Here is a 23,593-nt window from a genome sequence, read left to right as displayed (position 1 = left end):
TGGCATGGAGGGGGGGGACAGCTCAGAGACCAGGAGTAGTGGCAGCGGCTGCCTGGAGGACTCCGAAGGAGGGGGGAGGGAAGAGGAGGCTGGGGAAACACTCCACAAAGGGAGGGTGCTTGAGAAAGGGTGAGAGGCTGCCATCTCTGCAGGCAAGGGGTGACATAACTGGGCTCCTGAGCCCCACAGGAGTGCTGCAGAAAGATGGTAGTTGGTCAAGGGAGTTGTGGATTCAAAAAAGGTTGAAAACCTCTGGCTTGTGTAATTCTGGCACCCATTAAAAAACTCTTATGAGAACATAGAGAATGGCACCATGTCTTATATGGGGAATACCTTCTAAAAATATTGTACTCTATAAGATGGTGGTTGCATACTGTCTTCAAACATAGTTGGGTATATACTGGAGTTGTGCCCAGAAGAAGTGACTAATATGTACTGCCTGCTGAGGCTACAAAACATCCGAGTCAGAAATGTGTTTTCAGCAGTCCATCAATAATTCAGCAATCACTGAATGAAGCTGTATCCTCTGACCTGGCAATGTAGTAGAAAATTGCCTTTGCCCACCCTGATTCAGATAGTTCCCATTGGACATGTGCCATGGTTTTCACTTCCAGTAACCATTAATCTGTCCGGAAAGGAAGAAATAAAAGGAACAGCTCGCATCAGCCTCAAAGTAAGGAATCCTAATGGCTGTCAAATATTCACAGTAATTCTCAGAACTTTGGCACCATTTGTTTTACGCCAGATTAATGGAAGCAAGGAGTAAGGTTAGGGTGTGAGAAGCAGCAGTCAGACACAATGGCAGAAAAAAGTCTTCCTTGTTTAGAGAGAACTGAATGGAAGGGACTAAGGAGCCTTACAAAAGAACCTTTTGCTATATTGATACCTGCACAATCAGCTCACCTGGCGCAGATTCCCTCTGTTGAAGTAGGTTATTCCCCCAACTGACAGTGCTGGCAACAAACCAAATTTAGTTTGGTTTATAGGCTGCTGGTGGGCTGTATAAAATACACCACAAACATTTATGAAACATCAAATACAGGAGAGAAATAGCAAGGCAGTTTGAAACGGATACAATCATATACAAAATCTAAATTAACACGCTGAAAAATAAATAGCCTACTGAACTAGTTCTGGTCTTGCTACACTCCAATGGGGCCAATCACATTTAAAATACGATTAAGAAACCTTGAGGGGGTGGGAGTTCTCACTAGGTGAGATGGTTTGTAGGTGGTTCCGTTACCTGGCATCCAGGCATCAGCAAAGGGTAAATGCTTAGGTGTGGCAATGATGGTAAGTTCTCTTCCAAGTCTTCTGGGTGCTCTAGCTGCTAGTTCTAGTCTTGCTGGTGCTGAGTAGGCCACTTTAAATGGCTCTCTGAGAATTCTCTGAGAATTATTTTATGCTGCATCTGACCTTCTCATACGCTTGATGTAAAGTGAGACTGCATCTGCCATCAGTGGCGGAGCTACACGTTCTGGCACCGGCAGCGGAGAACAGGCAGGGCCGTGGCTGACGCATGTCCTGGGGGGGGCGTGGTGCACCTCCCAGGGGTGTGGTGCGCCGGCACCCTGCCAGGGATGTCACCCAGGGGGGACCGCCCCCCCCGCCCCCTTTGTCCGCCAGTGTCTGTCATGGATGCTTTAGTTGAGATTCCTGTATTGCAGGGGGTTCAATAGATGACCCTTAAGGATATCTTTCAATTCTATGATTCTATGATATGCTGCTCTCTATTTGTTGTTGGAATAGTTGGAAGTTGGCAGCGGTTTTTCTGGAGAGAAAATGGAGTGTGCCTCTTGGGGGTGAAGTCAAATGGCTGTGTTAGCAGCACCAAAGTGACCTTCTCAGGACGCAAGCCTGGGCAGTTTGTATGGAAGTCCTGAGATGCCCCCTCTGCCTCACTGATGTGGTCCAAAGGAAAGCAGAACAATATGTTTGGCACCAGCTTGGCTACAGTTGTTGCCGCAAGGAGGAGTACAAAGTGCCGCCCAACTGTTTTAGGGACTCCAGTCCATATTTGTGCAGGGTTTACTCCTTAGCCTTTTCTTCTCTTGAATATATCTCACGAGGCAACAGAGGGTTAGGATCAGAGTTTTCCTTCTTTGAGATGGGCTACAGTTCCAGGTTGATGAGCCCCATCTGCCCTTCTCTTCTACAAGCAAGTGCAGAAACCGCCTTCTTGACTGTTGGACCCACTGTTGGCCTCATCCACTCAATCCCCCAGAGCCTACGTTTCCAAAAAAAACTCAGGCACTGTGGTCGATAGTCAGAGATGATGGGACTTATATACCTGTGATATTTTTACATGAGAATGCAGTTCAGAAATATTTGAATAAATAAAATTGAACAAATAGTTCTACATCATCTGGAGGGCACCTTCTGGATTGGCTACCCTGGAACTTGAACAATTTCTAAAATTACCGGTAATTTTAGTGATTCACAAATTGCTGCAGGTTCCATTTTATTTATATAATTTGCAGCTACTTTATGATGTACATGAACATGCTGGGAAAAAGCAACCTTCGTACGCATGATCCCTGCAAGATTCGTCTTGTGCAGTATTTTACTGATGCACATTGGTCAAGCACCACACATAAGTAATTTTGGGATAACCAATTGTACAATTTCACAAAGTTTATCCTTTGTTCCATGAATAGTTTTATCAATGTGCCTGTGTGTATTCTTAGTACAGAAAGGTGGGAGAAGAATGGAAAATTGGATAAAATTTGCATTTAACGCACTCTGTAAACTGCTTAAAAAATGCAGACACCACTTAGAAGCTATACTGTTGAAATAAATAAAATAAATGGTCAGATATAAAAACAGGAAGAACTGAGCATATCTAATACATCAATTCTGCATTGCATAACATTACCAGACAGTTCTGAATCCCACAATTTTGGTATACATTTGAATAGGGAGAAATATGGGGGCATTTGAAGGTGAGGTGGTTTGGAGTAGTGAGAGCTTTGATGTTTTGGGACTTCAACTGAACCAATGTCTGACTTGTCAGGATCTGTCCCTGCCAATTGGCCCCAAAGTTTAAAAGTCACCCCTATCTTAAATAGAGTTGTTAATGAAAAATTGAAATAGCAACAGTAATGCCTACATCTACTACTGCCACAACTACCACATTTATTTGGCATTGTACAAAACATTTTCTGCCTGATATTTAAGGAAAATAGTCTTGCAGTACTATATAATTTGGGGATTATCCTTGCTAGGCATAGATTGAATACACTTAATGGGGATTTGCTTATGTGTACATTTTTATTGTAAAAAAAATAAATCATAATCTCTGGATGACTGACAGTTTAATCTCAAACTCCATGTACAATTCTGTTGCTTGGACAACCACTATTTCTATGAAACAGTAAACAGATTCTAATTTTCATTTTGAAAACTGGCCTTTTAAACATATTCCCTTCCTAATTACCTGCCACAATTTTATTTTCTCTCTTCAACTAGATTCATTCTTTGCTTCTACATTTCTTTCTGATCCTGAATTGTCTGTGGAAGAAAAAAGAATGTGAAACATTTGGACTGTGCAATATAGAAACAGTTTCCTGCATTAAAACACATTCTCTGCATACTTTAAGGAGAAGGCTATTTTGCCCCAAGTCCTAGTGGGGATTACTGGAGGAACCCCATTTTTTCTTTTCTTTCTCATATTTTCTCTTACAACAGTCATCATACAGTAACCATCACCAGTCCCTAATGAAGTACTCTATATGCAGTAACCTAATAAAGATAAAAGGCTCCATCAAACATTATCTGAGTTATGTATTATCCAAGTCATGTTTTCCCTTACTTGTGCCCTTGTTAAAGACAAGTCTGTCAACTTTATTCATGATTTCAGCAAGAATTTAAGGGCATCTCCCACTCTTGAGACCATAACTGATAAAGATGCAGGAGAACCCCACCTTAGGTGCGCTCTCTCTCTCTCTCTCTCTCTCTCTCTCTCTCTCTCTCTCCTTTCCCCAAGCTGTGTCCTTAGCTCACTTAGTATGGCAGTGCGCATAGTGTTGTTATGTGAAATCATTTGCTGTTTTCAGACCTTTCCACTCCTCACACGACAGGGTGAGCTGAGGATGAAGTTTTAGCCTGGACTTTGAATTGCCGTACGTATGCATAAAGAAAAATATATTTTCTTCTTCTTTAAATGAAATGAAGGACTAGACAGATAGATAATATCAAAGGGAAATCAATGCCTAACGAGGCACTGGTAGCAGATGACGGGGTGCGGCAGCAGCTATTACCTTACCTCCTGGCAGCAGCGTCACTGCTGTTTATGGGAGGGGGAGTGCAATGGGCAAAGTGGCAGGGAGACTGGCATTATGCAATCACACCAGTGGAGCCCGTGCAGCAGTCCCAGACCTTGCCCCTCCCACTTTCCCTTCTGGTAATTTGCAGTGACTCCGCTGATGAGTGGTCAAGTAAGACCCCTCCCCCATCTCGCCCCCTGCTTCTGCCAAAGGGTTATTTAATGAATCAATTGGCTGACAACCAGCTGTTGCCCTCCACAAGTTATTGGACTGCAACTCCCATAATCCCTGACCACTGGCTCCATTGGCTAGGTCAGGTGGGAGTTCGCCATCCCTCTTCTACAAGACATAAAGGTGCTGGATTCTAATCCTCATGGGTGCCCGGAGCTCCTAGGTGCACACACTTTACAGTTAAATTGAACAGATGGTGAGGGAGATGTTTATGCATTCAGAATAAAGTGACTGAGCAGCTCTTCCTGTTTCCTGTAGTGCCTTCAAAAGCAGAACCCCATCTCAGTTTGGGGTTGGGTGACTTAAAGATATGCACAAAAAAGAACAGTAGTATCTAAACTAGGAGCCTGCATGAATAAGTGAGATAAACTGAATTCCTGATCTTTATCGCCATTTATCTCTGCACTTATTTTCCTTGGCTCCTATTTGAATATAGGTTGCCTAGCTAGTACTCTTCCTTCAGCCATCTAGCTTCTAGGTGTCTTGTGTGTTAGCTGCCCTGCCCATCTTCTAGGTGCTTCTAGGCTCTTGCTATTTTCCAGTAGGATTCAATTGCACTCAGGCTGCACAATGAAAGCGGATTTGGTGCTCTTGTGTAACAAACCACCTTCACTCCAAAAATGGATTTTTTGAAATTAGTGATTGGAAAATGCACTGGAAAGCATAAGATAACCTCTCTGCAAATAAATCAGAATGAATGGTCAATAATCAGGCCATCTTTAAATGATTTAAGAAGATGGTTTCTTAGTTCCCACCTGATCATACACAGTGATTGTTGACAATAAAACAGGGGTGAGTATTTAATCCCAGCCAGACTAACAATGCCTTATTCTCTCTGAAAAGCTAGGAGCTATGAGAATCAGGAAGCTAAGTAAGAACTTTATTGACTAGAAGATGTCATCATCCCAGCTCAGCAATTCTGTGTCACGGGTTTTACTACAGTAAGTGCAATGCAGTATGAAACATACTCAATACAATACAGTGCAATAACAATTGTCCAAGTGGACTCCTCCCACTTGCTCCTGTCAATCACAACATTGTCAAATGATTGGTGCACTTATTACAAGCCAATATGCACAGCAGAGCAAAAACCTCTCTATCCTGCTGTGAAGGATATTGTATCCTGTGAAGGGACAGAAAACAATGCATCAGTTTTATTATCACTGCTATGATAAAGACAATTACTGAAACTTATATTGATTAATGTCATGTTCCATTAAAAAAAACTATTATGCAAAAGCAATCTGGCATAGCCCAGGAAAAAATAATTTAAAAACTCTTTTAATTTAGAAGATAAATTGTCAACAGATATTATTAATACAAGCAAATAAAGTACTCACATGATTAAGGTACTCTTTGGTGACAAAATGATAAAGTGTTTTATGCAAGAGAGGAAGTCATTGAATCCCTTCATATTAGTGCAGAGTAAAACAGAGTTGTAATAAAAAAGATTGGCCACAATCCAATCTTGACTTTAGCATATTTAACACCTCTTTGGATTGCAGTTAATACCTCTTGAGGGGAAAAAAATTGAAATAAACTGTTTTACCCCAGTCTTAAACATATTATTAGATGAGATAGGTCCTGGTATACTGCTAAACCATACTGCAACAACAATTGTCTAGGGCAGGCATGTCCAACAGGTAGATCACTGGATGTCTGCGGTAGATCACTGGTAGATCATTGACTCCCCCCAAAGAAGCTGAACAACTGTGGCTCCCCTAAAAAAAGCTCAACATTTTACCTCCTTGCTGAAAACTCAATAACTTTGACCTGAACCCCCCAAAAGGGGGTAGATCACTGCCAGTTTTTAACTCTGTGAGTAGATCGCAGTTTCTTGGGAGTTGGCCACCCCTGGTCTAGGGAATGGGCCACAGATCAGTTTTGATCCTCTGTCTGAAAGTCTTTAAACAGTAGCTACAGGGAACTTAAAGGAGAGGAAGAAACTCATGGAAATCCCCAACCCACTCAGTAGACTAATTAATCTTGCTTTATATAAAGATCATTATATAGTAATGCTGCACACATCTGAACCTTTTTTAAAATTAAAAATAGATTTTATTTTCATTCAGAAACAGTGCATTAAAACCAAAACAACATAAACCAACATTTATATTACATAAGCATACACAAGAACATAAGAAATATAAGAAGAGTCTGCTGAATGGGGCCAATGGCCCATCTAGTCCAGCATCTTGTTCCCACAGTGGCCAACCAGATGCCTGTGGGGATCTCTCAAAATGGACCCAAGCACAAGAGCACTGTCTCCTCCTGCGGTTTCCAGCAGCTGGTATTCAGAAGCATTGCTTGCCTCTGATCATGTAGGTTGAGCATAACCAGTAGATACTGATAACCTTGCCTTCCATGAATTTCTCCAATCCTCTTTTAAAGTTATCCAAGCTGGTGGCCATCACTGTCTCTTGTGGGAGTGAGTTCAATAGTTTAACTATGTGCTGTGTGAGTATATAAAGAACCTTCCCTCAAAAAATAAAATGAAAAATGAAAGAAAGAACCCCCCACCCCACCCCAGGCTGTGAATAACACCAGGGGTAACACATACTTTATACATAAAGCCTAGATCTTGCCATTCAAACCCACATTAAAAAACATTGGGGGGAAAGGATAGGACATGCTGTAAGCCACACTAAGTAGAGACACAGCCTTGCCTACAATAGCACACTTCATCAAAAGCACAGATGAGAGAAAGTTTGCTCAGCTTACCAGGAGATATGAAATCTCCCACAAAGGAGGTTCACCTGTTTTTTCGTCTAATTGTGATTCCAGCAGAACTGCATGAGTAAATTGGTATCTGAAGAAGCGTGCATACACACGAAAGCTTATACCAGAACAAACTTAGCTGGTCTATTGGACTGGACATTTTTTGTATTTTTTCATTTTTATTTCGACTGCATTCGTAAAAACAGTTTAAATATTTTAATGGAAGGTTTATGAGAATATGATATAATAATATAACATAATACTAGTGGTAAAAAATAATAATCAAAAGCTTCCAAAGGATTCTTAAGCAGCATGTTTTTAAATCTCAAGATTATTACTGAAAGGATGGTGTTTGTCCTATGATAGAGACAAATTCAAGAGAAAGGAATTGTGTTGGTAATTTCCCAAAAATCTTTGGGCACTGACCCTCATATTTTTAGATGGTTGTTCCTCATGAGCTTACAAGGAATCACTAATTTAGAAAGAATATCTGGCCTATTTCAAATGCCAAAGACAAGGTGAAGGAGCATTTATTTTATTTTTTTAAAATGCAAGATGCAACACTTAGTGCTCCTCGTTTTTCTTGAACACTGTTTTGAACACTTCAGATATCCATTGCCACCTCTATTAGAAAGAGAGAATAGCTATACAAGTGGCATCAAATTTGAGAATACTGAATGGATTAAGGGTTTTCATTCTTATCATTTAAATGTTTAGCTGCTGGAGCAGTTGTATGCAAAATTAGCTACCTGTCTCTTGTCAAATTAGAAACTTCAGGATAAAAAGGCACCATTTGTTGAGCCATATGGGGACTGGAAGGCTCACTGGTGATACATTAACCTTTTATCCCTGAGACTTGAAGTTCAGATATTTTATGTGAAGAATATGGAAATACAGTAAACCACTGTCATGCATATGATGATTAAACAGGAAAAGAGCAGCTGCAAATTAGCTCTTACTGAACCATGGTCAGTATGTGCTAAGTTTATGGTTACAACTATTTTATTGTTAGTCCCTACCGGGAATTTACCAGAATGGCAGATAGAGTTCGATTTGAACAGCATGGTGTGTTGCAGAAATATCTTTCAAATTGCTTTCCGGAGAGAAGAACAACAGGGCAATGATTTGGTGATCAAATTATAATTGTAAAGAGATTAAAGAATAGCAGTTTTTATTTATTTATTGCATTTATATACCACCCAAGTAACTTAGTTCTCTGGGCAGTTTATGTTGTTGTTGTTGTTTAGTCGTTTAGTCGTTTCTGACTCTTCGTGACCCCATGGACCAGAGCACGCCAGGCAGTTTATAGACTCCTTCAAATTACAAAATATAATCCCAAGGTTTAAACAGCTAAACCAATTACAAATCACACAAAACAGAAACAAAACAAAACAAAAAACCTAGTATGGATGCAGTCTAAAATCAACATTAAAACCAAGAATAATAATTTGATAATAATTTTCTGCAAAAACCTAACAGTACCAGTAAAAAACCACACATCACTGTAACTAACAGGACTGGAAGAACAAGAAGTCATCTCATAGTGCCTGAACGATTATAGAAAGGGCGTCAGGTGAGCCTCACTAGAAGGGCATTCTATGCTCAGTGCACCACTGATCTGCTCAGTGGTACCACCAACCCTTGGTGTGAAATTCTCTTTCAACTAGCACCCACAAAACAAATTATTTATTCTCCTACATGTCTCCTTCACTTCTCCCAGACTATGACTGCCTAGGATTAGACAGAGTGAGGTGTCAGGCAGTTAATTTGAGGTGCCATGAAAGGAAAGCAAGTGGTTAGTTCTTTAATTTCTCCTGGTATTTTCTACTTCTACAATTTGCGCTTGGTGGGATTTTCTGCCTCGGGGCCAAACTAATTTTACATTGACTTGATGGGATTGGTGGCGAGGGGGCACCATTTGCTTTTCTGCCTCAGGCAGCAAAATGTCTCTCTTTCTGTGTTACATAGTGTGCATGTACTCCTCAATAACAGTGACGGTATAAGTCAAACAAGAATGTGGAAATTCACAAGATATAAAAATGAGATTTCCAAATTCCAAAAAATTGAAATTGAAATTCAATTGAAAATGAAAAATGTTGGTGTGAATGCCTATCAGAAAATTTGTTTTAGTTCTTCTGTATAAATGTACCATGATTTTATTTTATTTTTTTTTAAAAACCAGTATCTTTTCTGTTTATGTCAGCTAACAGTATTGCTGGCAGTTGCAGGAGTCATAACTCTACAGATAATAAATAAACTGGTGAGGTGGGTGAGAAAGAAATACTATCTGATTAGTGTTGTGAACGAGTGGCATTTTCTGGACAGAGGTGACATTTTATGAGTTGGAGTGCTAGCAAGTATTGTGTAGGCTGCTGTGAGAGCTTTTGTAAAATCCATATGTCTAACACAGTTGCTTTGAGAAAGAAAAGATGTTTATCAAATCACAAGCTGAAGAGCTTATCTAAAGTCATTGTATCTTCTTGAAGCTTTCAAAACTGTGTATATGGATATCCTCTGGGATTCACCTGTACCTTTCCCCCTATGGTTTGATGTGCCAAAAAGAGGTTTTGCAAATATGAATCATTAATTCAGCCACCTTCCTTGTTTTGTTTGCTTTGCTCACTGCTAAGGCATACATTAAAAAGCGGGGGGCATTTTGCCAAGTATTAAGGAGATATTTAATATATTGGCAAGAACTTGGATATATTCCTTAAATAGGGTTGCCATATTTCAAAAAGTAAAAACCTGGACACCTCGAAAGTTGTTGAGCTTTTTTTTTATTCTGCCTTTGAAATCCCTGTAATGTCCAGTAAAATCTGGACGGATGACAGTCCTACCTTAAAGAATGAGAGTCTTTTAAGGGAATGGTCAAGTTCTCAGCTCATGTTTTCTATAATACTTAGAATTTCTTTGGAGAAAACAAAACTAGTATTAAAAATCAAACCTATAATCCTACTACCCACTGAACTCTTGCATGTCTAAACTTGTTTATGACTCCTAAAGCCTGGAACTCTCTGCAGAGGAAGAAAAACTGAGAGGGTGGGGACCAAATATGTCCATGATATAGTAGAACTCATTACTCAACCAGAATCTGGACAGGAGACCTATGTACATCTGACTGGTTGGAATGTTTCCCAAAATAACCCAGGACATACCACTTTTTGAGAAGAGCTTTTCTGGATCAAAGACCAAACAATACTCCATTTCCCATAATGGTTTACCAGATGCCTATGGGAAGACCATGAGCAGGGCCAATAATAGCCCACTTGGTGGCACTGTGGGTTAAACCACAGAGCCTAGGACTTGCTGATCAGAAGGTCGGTGGTTCGAATCCCCGCGACGGGGTGAGCTCCCGTTGCTCGGTCCCTGCTCCTGCCAACCTAGCAGTTCGAAAGCACGTCAAAGTGCAAGTAGATAAATAGGTACCGCTCCGGCGGGAAGGTAAATGGCGTTTCTGTGTGTTGCTCTGGTTCACCAGAAGTGGTTTGGTCATGGAGGGCACAAGGCATTTGAAGGGGGGGCAAGTGTTGGCTGATGGGGTTGCCCTGATAAGAACACAGGCTGCTTACGACTCCAGGGGTGACTGTCCACTCAGCACTTGCATGGGGCTGGCTTTGGGATCTCCAACCATCACTGAAAAGTGAGGGCAGGAAATCCCCTTCTCCTTCTAGTACCACATAGGGATGGAATGAGACTGCTGGTCTCATCTTGCAGTCCTCGATGGTTCTGATAGAGAAGGGTTTTACTCACAGCCTAAGTGCCGTATCAAACAGGCCTAAGCATGTTCAAAAAACTTCTTTAAGTAAAGCCTGCTGTGAACTGGGATGGATTTTTTCAATGAGCAGAATGTAGGCCTTTTCTTTTTCTTTTGCAAGCCAGAAAGAAACCAAGGGAGAGTCAGTGCAAATTATTCAGCTCAGCTCAATTTGGCATATAGTATGTATTCTGCTGTGTGTACTCTGCTGTTTAATGACTTACTTTGGTAGAATCTCTCAAACTGAACACATGTTGGGGAGGGCAACTCTCTGCTTACTTCACATGCACTAGTTTGTTGGAAATACGTTTCCATAGCTGCAGGCCATATAATATATTTTTTTTGCCTTATTCTCAGCTCAATTAAGATGTGACATATTTTTCCTGTTCAGCGGTTTCCTTTTATCTCCATTCCTTCTCATGTTTCTATGGTTTTTGTTTTTTTTCTCTTTCTTGCGATGGGCCACTGCTGAATACTGATGAGGGGAAAATTACTGTTAACTGCTATGGAAATATGTAAATTGTGTGCAGCCTGATAATTTTATATATATATATATATATATATATATATATATATATATATATATATTCCAAAGTATTTTCCACTAAGGGGTTGGGTAAAATTTGGAATGGAAACTTCCTCACAATGTTATTTAGGCCCAAGTTGTTTTATCCTTTTATGAGTTTCTGTTGGCCACAACTCCTTGATGAATATTTCATCATTTGTCTATTTTTTTATTTCCTCCCTAGCATTATCTGGTCACAACTTCAACTGCTCCTCAGTGCTGCCTAAAGAAAAAGCACCTCCTAAGGGCATCATACTCAAATATGCTTTGGGTCTTTGGACTAAATTGTTTCGGGCATGGATCACACAGTCCAGCTTGGGTAGCTCTGCCGGTTAGAGCATGGTGCTGATGAAGCCAAGGTCTCAGGTTCACTCCCTGTACAGGACAGCTGCATATTACAGTAGTACCCCGGTTTTCAAACGTATCAGAGTCTAACGTTTCGGTTTTCGAATGCCGAAAACCCGGAAATAAATGCTTCCGTTTTTGAACGTGCCTCAGAAGTCGAACGGCTTCCGTTGAATCGTCCCCCCCCCCATTTTCTCTATTGAATTTGCAGGCCGCCCTTTGCACCTCAGTTTTCAAATGTTTCAGAATTCAAATGGTCTTCTGGAATGGATTGGGTTTGAAAACCGAGGTACCGCTGTACTCCATTCCAGGGGGTTAGATGATCCTCACAGTTCCTTCCAACTCTACAATTCCATGATTCTAAGACACAAATACTTAGGAAACACATGCAAGAGCACACAAAGTACACAGTGAAGAAAAAGCAGTTGATGTCATATGACGTCAGTTGACAGGCATCTAAAAATGGCTCCACTGGCCAAAAGGAGAGGCTTGGAAGGCCTAATCAGGCTTGTGGACTGGAGTGTGCCCATTGCTGGTCTGGTGTGACATCATATGATCTATCCTTGTTATTCTATTAGCCAACTAGTACATTCTTAAGAGCCAATTTATCCATGCCCTTAATTCTGTACTTCAGCTGTTCTTTAATATCAGTGGGATTCTTGGTTATTATGCTTGAAAACTTTGTAAGGATTTACAGGCTGAATTTTATTATTTACAGTAATTAGGTATAACTGGGTATGAAATCAGCACTGAATGAAAGTCCGCTTTAGGTTGGTTTTTGTTAAAGTTTTCTAAGAATCTCCCATCCCACAAAAAATAATAATACTTAGAGCAAAATGGAATGGAGATACAGAAAACAGCCCCTTAAAGCATATAACCAACTTCTTTTTAATGTACTATCGTTTTGAAAACCAGATTTCACAATGTCTCTGTAATGTTTTAAACATCTCAGAGACTTTTCACTCCTCCAGCTCTCTCTGCATAATTTTCACTGTTATGTGTCTGCTTTTACCCATTTATGTGTTTTCAACATTCACCTAATTGGAAACCAATTTAACAACTTTAAAAGGCACTTTATAAGTCATATTTCTGTTAAGTCTTCTTAAAAGAAAGAATTTAAATAATCCTTTGGAGCAATGTTTGAAAAGTTGCCTTGCTATCAAATCTAAGATCTCCTCCTCCTTCTTCTCCTTCTTCTTCTTCTATTACTACTACTGCTGCTACTACTACTACTACCCCACCCATCTGGCTGGGTTGCCCCAGCTATTCTGGGCAGCTTTCAACAGCTTTCAATATAAAAACATAATAAAACCTTGAACATTAAAAACTTCCTGATACAGGGCTGCGTTCAGTTGTCTTCTAAAAGTCAGATAGTTGTTTATTTCCTTGACATCTGATAGGAGGGCGTTCCACAGTGGAGACCCTCTGCCTGGTTTCCTGTAGCTTCATTTCTCACAGTGAGGGAACCTCTAGAAGGTCCTCGGAGCTGGACCTCAGTGTCCAGGTTGAACGATGGAAGTGGAGACATTCAGGTATAGGAGCAGCTTCGTCACGCTGGCCACGTGACCCGGAAGTGTCTCCGGAAAGCGCTGGCCCCCGGCCTCTTAAGTGAGATGGGCGCACAACCCTAGAGTCGGACACGACTGGCCCGTACGGGCAGGGGTACCTTTACCTTTACCTTTTTATGTTTCCCATTTGGGGTTTTTTCTGCATTAAATAATTCATGTTATAACATTTTCCTAAACTTCATATGTCCTAAGTTTTCACTCTCTGATCTAAAGGAGCTTCCATGCATTGGTTACATAATAGGCAGCATTATCTGATGGTGAGACACATTTTGTCCATCAAGCTGCATATTGTAAACACTAACTGCGGCAGCTCCACTGAGTTTCAGACAAAAGACGTTTCCAACCTTACCAGAAAATGCTGGGGAATGAACCTAGGCCCTTTTGCCTGCAAAGCAGATATTCTGCTACTGATCTAGGGATCCTTCCTGACACTTGCAAAAGGCAAGGAAAGAACTCTCATTCAGTGAACAAAAGCTCTTTCCATGAACAGAGCAGTACAGTATCTGTGTTGTTTTAAAATTCCAATATCCTGGTTTTTATCATTAGGCATGTTTTGTCTTAATGAACGAAGACACCTGAAAAGCATTTCAAAGCACAAGCACAGTGGCACATTTTGCAAAATACTTTAGAGCAACCTCAGACTTTTCAAACCTGTATGCAAATTAAACTAGATGATCCAACACTAAATATTCTGTATCTGCCTGAAAATTAAGTGCATGTTTAAGTGCCTATGAAGAATCATTGACACTAATGGGATTACTTACAGAAACAAAACAAAACCCCACATTAAAACCTCTGTATGGTTCATTGAACACTCAGAATATTATCCCTTGAGACATATTCTCGCCATGATTAGTAACTGGATCCATTCTAATAACGTGTACCTTAGTGGTTTAACTGGTCTTGTTTTGACAAAATCTATTTAAAAAGAATATGGGTGCATTTCTATCAAACTCTTAACATGAAAGATGACTTGTTTTCTCCCATTTTCAAAAATGTTCTTCCTTTATTGTGGCAATGAATTAGTTGTTGAAATCCCTCAAAAACAACATTTTATGCAATCTCTCTCTTCTGGAATTGTAAATATAGCAGCATATTATATATCCAAAACTGTTGAATGGAATCCATAACAAAAGATGATCCAAGAGTCCAGAATGGTTTATCCACTGTTAGATTAGAATATACACAGATACACCTGAGCATAATTGAACACAGGCTTTGATCATGTGCATTTGATGTATTGTGCATAAAACAGATATAGTTTATTATATTTTGAGTACTGATCTTTTACGCTACCTTCATAGACATTTATGCACAGCAGTGGAGGTGATCTACTCTGTTCAATGGAAGGAATTCCCTTGCTGAACTTGTATCGGCACTCTGTCAGGTCTCAGCAGTCTCCAGACAGACGGGCTCCAGGAAAGGGGAAGAGCTGGCTGTCAGTCCAAGTTGGCCAGAACAGATAGGGTTCAACTTCCAAGCATCAATCAAAGAAACCAGATGCAGGTATCTAGTCAAAACTCAAAACCTGGCAAAACAGAGATAAAAAAAGAGGAAGTAGAATCCGAGACCATCAATGCCCACACAGAAGAGACTAGTTGCTCACACTGATGAGAAGGCTCCAAAGCTAAGGATTTATAGGGCCTGGTGAATAGGGATTGCCTTTTGTTGTATGGAAAATTACTAGGTGCAGCTGATCCTTTGAAAGTAAAGTGCACAGTCTGTCAGGATTGCAGTGGAAATGGAGAACTAGCAGTACAGGTGCTGTGGGCGTGTGGCATAATACAAAATGGCTGTCACATCAAAAGGAGCAGAAAGAAACAGAAAATAATGCAAGTTTTATAGTGAAGTCTTGTGCATGGTTATTTGGAAGTAAGTCCAACTGTGTACAGTGGGATGTAGGAAAATATACTAGGATTGCAGACTCAGTTTTATATATTTTTGTTTCTGAAAGATAATTGAGGGCAACATTTAGAGCAGTATTACAACTTCTGCCATATAATTTTCCTAAATGCATTTCAGTATTAAAAATACGAAGGGTGATCCAGGTAAACTTAAGCATGTTTAGGAACCATCAATCACAAAGGGAAAGTTAAGTATGTATATTACTTTTTCTCCTGCTGAAATCAAAAGGACTAAAAAGTGCTTAACTTTGGCTAAAGCGTGTTCTCCTTCATGGAGAGCACGTGTTGCTGTGGGGGCCGCCAGGACACTCCAAAGTTGGGGTGGGCTAATTGATGCGATTGGGGCTTCCCTTGTTGTTGGGAAGAAGTTAATGTTGCCATTTGTTGATTGACAGCCAGAAATGCTAAAACTCCTTGCACGAGGCTAGGGCTTCCTCTTTTCGCCCATGCATCGGATTGCCCACCCGCCCCCTCCCTAGAATTAGGGTTGTTCGCTTGACCTTGCTATGCCTGTCATGGGGTTGTCTGCTCTTGGGGCAGGGGCCCGGTAGGAATTTTGTCCATCTGGCTGATTGGCTGGGGCCATTTGGTTTTTGCCTACTGCGTAGCAAATCGTCACAACTTGTAAGGTTGCCGTTAGGCATTGGTTTATGGTTTGGTTGGTTGAGGGGCATGGATTGGCTGTGCCTGCCTCTCTAATGCTGCTGCTGCAAGGGATTCCGTTAAAGGAATTGGGGGCTAACTATTGCTTGTCCACTCTGTCAAGGGGGCTCGGGCCATAGCAATGACCTCCTGGTTGCATTTGGGGTGAGGGCAGGTTCCCTGCTCCGTCGCTACCCCCAAGTGTATTCCCCTTTTCTGACTTTCGCATCATGCGGAATGTCAGTCTGTCCCCCATGGTGGGGGCAAATAGTCGCAACCAATGCCTAAGCAACTACTCACAAATTTGTATTTTAATAAAGTTGTGGCCAAAATTATGCCAAAAATCTTAAACAAAAAATTCTGTGTGATGTGTGAGTTATGGAGGTGGCCCTGGGGACCTCGACACGCAAATATTTCAATGTAAACTTCAATATCAACTGTGTCCTGGTTCACATGCCACGTTAAGTCAAACACTCAGACTCTAAGAGAGGCGATCACAGACACTTCACTTCTCTCTAGTCTTTTGCTGCTGTGTTGCTGCGAGCTAAGCCATAATTTAAATAAGCATGTTGTCTGAACCCAGTTTAGTTCTCCTGGGCAAACCACCACCTGTAACCCATAAAATTAAGCTGGTCTGGAGAGAGCTGAGCCATGAGCCTGGCTTTGGATAACATGCTAAGTGAAACTATGGCATAAGTCAGTATGGCACAGCAGCAAAATCAGGGAAGAGTGAAGCATGTATGACATTTTCAGAAGCCCATATTCTGAAGCCCATTTTCAGAAGCCCATTTTCAGAAGCCCAATGATAGGCCATTGTTTGGCTAAGAAAGTTGTGTGAACCAGGCCAGAGTTTCATTGGCTGGGGGGAAATTTATTACCAGGAGTTGCATGTTCTTTTCATGTAGATTTTAATTAAATGAGTTAAATGTTAATACTTCCATTTTCAAATCTATAATACTGTTGGCTATATTGGACTATTGCTTGTTTTGACTACAGTCGTCACCTTTATGCATACTTTATTAAAAATAAAGTCTGGTGGCATTATCACAAGATTTTGGATAAAATCCCCGCTAAGCCATAAAGCTTATGTGGGGGCTTCTGCAAGTTACTGTCTTACAGACTTATTGATCTCACAGGGCTGTTGTGAGGATAAAATGAAAGAAGTTTATATTGCAATTTGCCCTGAGACCTGGGTTAGGGAAAGAAGTTTAAGTAAATACATAAACAAGCCTGTTTATATTAATTTCAGTCTGCTTCCCTGCAAATGTTAGGTTAGATTATATCTGTTTGATATGACAGGACAATTTTACACTACATTATGTCTCAGTAAAAAATCCCAACTCAGGGCAATTTATGCCCTGTAGATTTATGGATTTATGGACTGTAAAACAGCTATGAGGAACACGTGGCCCTTCTTATGTTTTTTTGCATGTGTAGGTCCCCAGGCCACCCCTCAAATAACTTCATATATAACACGTAATTTTAGTTTTGGTTTTTGGGCACTATTTTGGCCACAACTTTATTAAAATACAAAATCAGTGAGTGGTTGTTTAGACATTGGTTATGACTATCTGTCTCCCCGCCTGGGACAGAACTGACATCCCGAGGTCCGATCGGTAGCCAGTAGAAGGGAAAGTCAAACTTGGGGGTCATTTGAGCTAAGCGTCGGACCCACGCCGCTCACCCCAGCAGCTCCGCGAAAGCTTGCCGGCCCTGGTCCCATGACAGGGATTCCCATGACAGGGATTGGGCGGCCCTGGTCCCATGACAGGGATTGGATGAAATCGTGGCAAGCCCCAGGATTCCTTTAACGGAATTCCCTTCAGTGCAATAGGAGGGGCAGGCACAGCCTATCCTGACCCCTCCACCACCAGCATTTCTAACCCATGCCTAACCGCAACCTTACAAGTTGTGACGAATTGCTGAGTAGTAGGCAAAAACCAAATGGCACAGCCAATCACCAAATGGAAAAATTCCTACTAGGCCCCTGCGCCAAGGCAGACGACCCCATGACAGGCAAAGCAAGGTCAACTGGAAAAGAGGGCGGGCGGGCGGGTGATCCGATGCACTCTGCAAAGAGAAAGAGAAACCAGAGTGCACCAATATTTAAAGACTATGGTCCCACCCACCCAGATTGCAACATACAATTTGCCCCAGCAACCCGGTTATCCAATCACAATGCCAGGCAACAACTATTAACCTGCCTGGCAACAAGAGGCCTCGCCCGGTGGCCCACACCGCAACACGTGCTTTCATTTATTGGATAACACGCTTTGTACTCCAACTCCCATCATCTCAGACCATTGGCCATATTACCTTGGGCTGCTGGGAGCTGTGGTTCAACAATATATGGAAGGTCACAGGTTTAAAATACACCTGCTGTAGAATAATAGAATTTTAGATTGGGAAGAGAACTTGAAAATCATTAAGCCCAACCCCCTGCTTGCTGAGAGATATTCAGTTCAGGATGCAACTGCAGCATGCCAACCTTTGCTTAAACAGAATAATAAAATAGTTATTTGGAAGGGGTCAGCCTCTACTTAAATACTTCCAATGAAGGAGAGACCACGACTTCCGGAGGCACTGTCAAGCAATTCTTACGATTAGGAAGTTTCTTCCAATGTTTACCTGAAATTCCCTAGAATGTCTGTATGTTGATTTTAGTCTTATCCTCTGTAGCGGCAAAGATTAAATCACACTTGGTAGCGATGTGGGAAAGGGCCTTCTTGGTGTCTGCCCCCATATTTGGAACTCCTTCCATGGAGAAGCTGTCCTTCCCCCAGCAAGTGAAGACTTACTTGTTCCAGCAGGCTTTTCGGAATGGGATGCTTTTAATTAAAGGGCTGGTGCCATCCAGTTTTTATTGTAATTATTGGTATGTTTTAAACGCTGATCAACACACAGTATTTGCAGTAGGGCTCTGTTCTGAGCAGCCCTTTTAGGATCCACTCTGCTCACCCTGAAAAGGGGGAGGGGCTAGAAAAAGTGCCCTAAACATAATCTTCCTTCTCTTTTTACAGACTCATTGTTAAAACCGTGTTTATGGAAGACAGTCTTACTCAGCTACGAGTGATTGCCAAAGAAGAAGAAGAAGTTTTAAACAGATGAATGAGAGAGTTTTAATTCTAACAATGTTTAATGTATTTTAATCATAGATTTTTATATGCTTTTAGCAGTTGTTGTTTTTATCTGTAAACCGTTTTGAGAAAAAGGTGGGGTATAAATAAATATATAATCTTGATACTAATGATATTAAGCCTACTCCATCTTGTAGAAGACATAATACAGTTGACAGCCCTTTGATATAGCCATCATGTGTCCCTTAAGCTTCTCTTCTCAAGGTTAAACAAGCACATCACTTTCAACAGTTGCTCAAATAACTTGGTTTTGAGACTCCTCAACATTCTGAGTGAAATCCTCTGGCTGGGCTCCAGTGTGTCAACATCTTTCTTAAAATATAATGTCCAGAATTGGATGCAGTACTCCAGATACAGCCTGACCAGTGTATATAAGTATCGAGTATGGCATGTTCATGTTCCAACTTAGCATTATTGTTTAAAAGTTAACCAAGAAGATTTAAGAGGTGTTTGTTTTCTCATTGTTTATTTATTTTTATTTAAATTTAAAGGTTAACCATTTTTACAATTAGTTCAGACAGCCAAGGAAGGTGTAACACAATGAATCAAAAAGGAAATGAAAATAATGACAAAGTAACATAAACTTGAAATAAAAACAATCAGATATTACAGTGAAAATAACATCAGATTAAAAAAATGCTTTAAGATGAAATAAAAGTCAGTGTGATGTAATATATACACAGTACTCTGATGAAAAGAACTTTTAGTTCCAATAAACATGTCTCATTCTGAATTGGTCAGTTTTTGAAGCTGTGCTATCCTGTTCTTATGCTGAAGTTTATATTTGAGTTCTGAAAATGTTCAAAAATTTAAATATGAGAAAAATTTCAGTTTTCCCAAAATTTCCCGTGCTGTTTTGAAATTCCAGAGGTATAGGTTCAGTTTATGGCTTTCATTTTGCTTAGTAATGAAGTGGCATTCAGTGAACTTTTATATATGTGTGTTGAAAAGTACACTTTGGTGTAAGAATATATTTCAATTAACAAGCTTGCAATCTTCTTTACATTTAATAGGAAGTAAGCTCCATTGAACTCGGTAGGATTCACTTCCGACTGAACACGCATAGCATCAGGTTGTTAACACTGTTAGTTTGTGATTAATGAAGTGCCTAATTCACAGGTATCCTCTCTTTTTTTGACAGGAATCTGCCATGTACTAAGCCTGGAATGAGGAGATGTACTGGTAATTCTTCAGAAAATGTCCAGTTGGTCCATATTTAGGAATTTAAATCATTGAGAATTTCAATTAAAAATAAATAGGACCCTGCTACATATTACACTTAATCCTTTTGTCCTTAATAACCTAGGTCTACACCCAGTAGCCTTTTGTCTTGCTCATCTTCACCAAAGGACCTGAAGCCATCTTCAACTCCTTCAACCAGGCCTTGCCTTCAGTGAAGTCCAAATGCAATGTAGCATGAAGACCTGTATTCTTGGACTATCCTCCAAGAACAGTCCCCCTGTTAAGGTCAGTATAAGGCATTTTACAACCAAGGCTTAAACACAGAGATTATTTTTTTTAAGTCCTATGCCAGTTATAGTGTTGTTGTTGTTTAGTCATGTCCGACTCTTCGTGACCCCATGGACCAGAGCACACCAGTTATAGTGTAGTGATGTTTAAATGGTTAGAAGACAATTGAGCATGCACCAAACAGTTCCGCTGTGATCTATTTATAAAGAGAGAAGCAGGTAGTCTACTTTTTTCAGCATTTCCTGACAGAAGAGAAAGATGGTCTACACCTTGTTCTTCTACCACAATGATATCTATTGAAAAGTAGGATACCTGTTGTGTTAGTTCTCACTTGCAGTGAGATGTTCTGTTTAAGAAGAAGAAGGAAGATGCTCAGCCTTTGGCAGCCAGTCGCTCTGCTTTCATAAAGATTTTGTCAGCTATTCTGCACTCTTTCCTAAGCACATTTACATTTATGTGCCTTTGGCTATGTACATCAATCATACATCTCATTTTTGATAGCTGAGATGTTATTTTTTGGGGAGAGGTGGGTAGAACCTTTCCATTCAACTTTCCTAGACATTTGGAGTTTACGTAGAGACTTCTCTGTTGATTATAATTTTCTGATCTCTGTCTGAATCTGGGCTTTCTTGGGTAAGAGGGGGGAAAAGCCTATAAATCAGAAGGAAGAAGTGTGAGAAGTCAGAAGTTTAAAAATGCAGTCATTGGCTGCTCTTCTCTCAGCTCCATCCTTCCGTGACTACTGCAGAGAAACTGGGCTGATGCTAATCTGGGAGGACAGTCACACCTCATGAAAGAATCATCACTGCTAATCAAATCAGAGCGAAAACCCACCACTCTGCATCACTGGAGACATTTCATGTGCTGAATATTTCATGGCATGGGGGCTGTGGCCATAGACAAAACACTCCACACGGCTCCTTGTTGCGTGCAAATATTTACTTAAACACTCCAGTGCGGTCAAACTGGTGTGCAGCAACACCAGCAAGCCTTGAGTGATCCTTATAAATAATAGTAATTGCATGTGACACTATGCTTGCTAGGTCACAGTGGCTTGCTATCAGCAACGCCCCCCCCCCCCCCCGCTTTGCCAGGGCTCCCCTTGTCTGCATGATTAAGTGGGCAGTATGCCACAGGAAATCTGATGCATACGAGATGACAAATGTCTGTTTTGGCTGCTGAGAATTGAACTCAATCGTAGATCTGCAGAAACATCAAAACACAATCAAGGATTGACATCAAACCCGTGAGCCAGGAGATTTCCTCAGGCAAAAAGGGTTGAACTTGAAAGCACAAGAAAAGAGGGCTTTAGTTCTTCTTAAGCTGCTACAGCAATTAATTTCTGCTGAGTTGTTACAAAAATATTCCCTTCTATCTCTCCTTTTTTGGTGGTTCTTTAGATTTGGGTTGTAGCATATGATTAGCAAAAGACGAAAGTGCAACGAAGCAAGGAGTTTGCTTCCGATGATATTATATTTATCACTATTAGGTTTTTTTAATAAAAGTAATTGTTTTTGAATCCTTTTTGTTTTCTCTCAATTCTTGAACACTCCCCCCCCCCCCGACTTATTCATGCAGGTTTAGTTGAGAAAAGAACTGAAATGACTTTTTGCTCCTTCATGGTCAACAACACATTGACTTGCTTCATATCTGATCTTTCCAGAATCTGGAAGAAAGGTATGAAGCCAGGAGGTCCCAACAAAGCGTGTTCTCCTTCAGGGAGAGCACGTGTTGCGGTGGGGTCTACTGAGCCACCCCCTTTGTTGCTGGGTAAGTTCTCCAAGATGGCCAGGGGGCATTGATTGGATTGCCGAGTTGCTGGGGGAAAAGTTATGTTGCAATTTTGGTGGGAGGGGTAAAAGGTTTAAATACTCTGCATGCAGCCTTCTACTTTCTCTTTTGCTGCGTGCAACGGATCACCTGGAGCACTTGGACCGTCTGGAGGACAGTGGAGCGATCTTCTCATTGTCTGGTTACATTTCTTTATTTCCCCCTTCTTTTTAGTCTTCTCTAGTCCCTTAATTAATTTAATTCCCCCCCTTTTTTCTGTTTGATTTCCCACCCCACCCCTTACCCTGCCCTTTGGGAAGATTCTCCCTGTAACTGTGAGCGCTGCCTGTGCATAATCCTCCTGGGCTTGCCTTTCCCAATAGGGAGAGAGCCCCCATTAGGGGCTTTCTTTTGCAAAGAGGTTTTCCCCATTTTCGCCTGTTTAATTGTGGGGCTAGTCAGGGCTGTTCCCAGCTTACCTGGAATCACTTTCATTTATAGTATCCCCATAGGTTGGCTTTATTTTGGGTGCGTGCAGTGCTGTTGGCCAAGTTTTAATCTAGCCTTGGGCGGGAGCACTATATTGAGTTCCTTTAATATTGCAATGAGACTATAAAAGGCAGAGAGCAGAAGCAGGGAGGCCTTCACGGCCTGCTCGGCCTGCACATATCATTCAAGCCTAGCCTGCTACAGTTAGCAGTACAGTAATTGTTAAGTCACTGTGACATGTGACTCTCTTTCTCTATAAGAATTTATCTGTTTGTTTGCAGGCTCACTTGTTGCTAATGTATATCTTAGGCAGACAGAGTGGAGCCAGAGGCTCTCTGTGCCTCCAATGAGCACTCTTTGTATGCTCTTTAACTATGCTGTTTCTGAACAAGTTTATTTTCTTCCAGTTTGTTTTGCCCTGATAGTGGCGACTGCCGTTTTAGAGACGAGCCATTGTGGCTTAGTGGCTAGAGTGCAGGACTAGGACCTGGGAGACAGGGTTCATATCCCCCACTTAGCCATTGTTATAACAAAGCAAAACAAGCTGCTCCTTTTGGACTATTTTGTTGCTGGGTAGTTTGGCCCATTTGTGATATTGCTCCCAAAAAGAACTTTGGGTTTCTTGAGGGGGTGCTTCCCTCTAAAGGGCAAGCAGGGGTACCTGGACAGGCGGCGGGCTGCCTCAAGTTTGTTATCTCATTGGAAACATTTATGTCTGGCCTAGCAGGTGATCCT

The sequence above is a fragment of the Podarcis raffonei genome, chromosome 4 (genome assembly GCF_027172205.1).
Source record: "Podarcis raffonei isolate rPodRaf1 chromosome 4, rPodRaf1.pri, whole genome shotgun sequence".
In the NCBI taxonomy this organism is placed as follows: domain Eukaryota; kingdom Metazoa; phylum Chordata; class Lepidosauria; order Squamata; family Lacertidae; genus Podarcis; species Podarcis raffonei.
Note: the sequence above shows the minus strand (reverse complement) of the source record.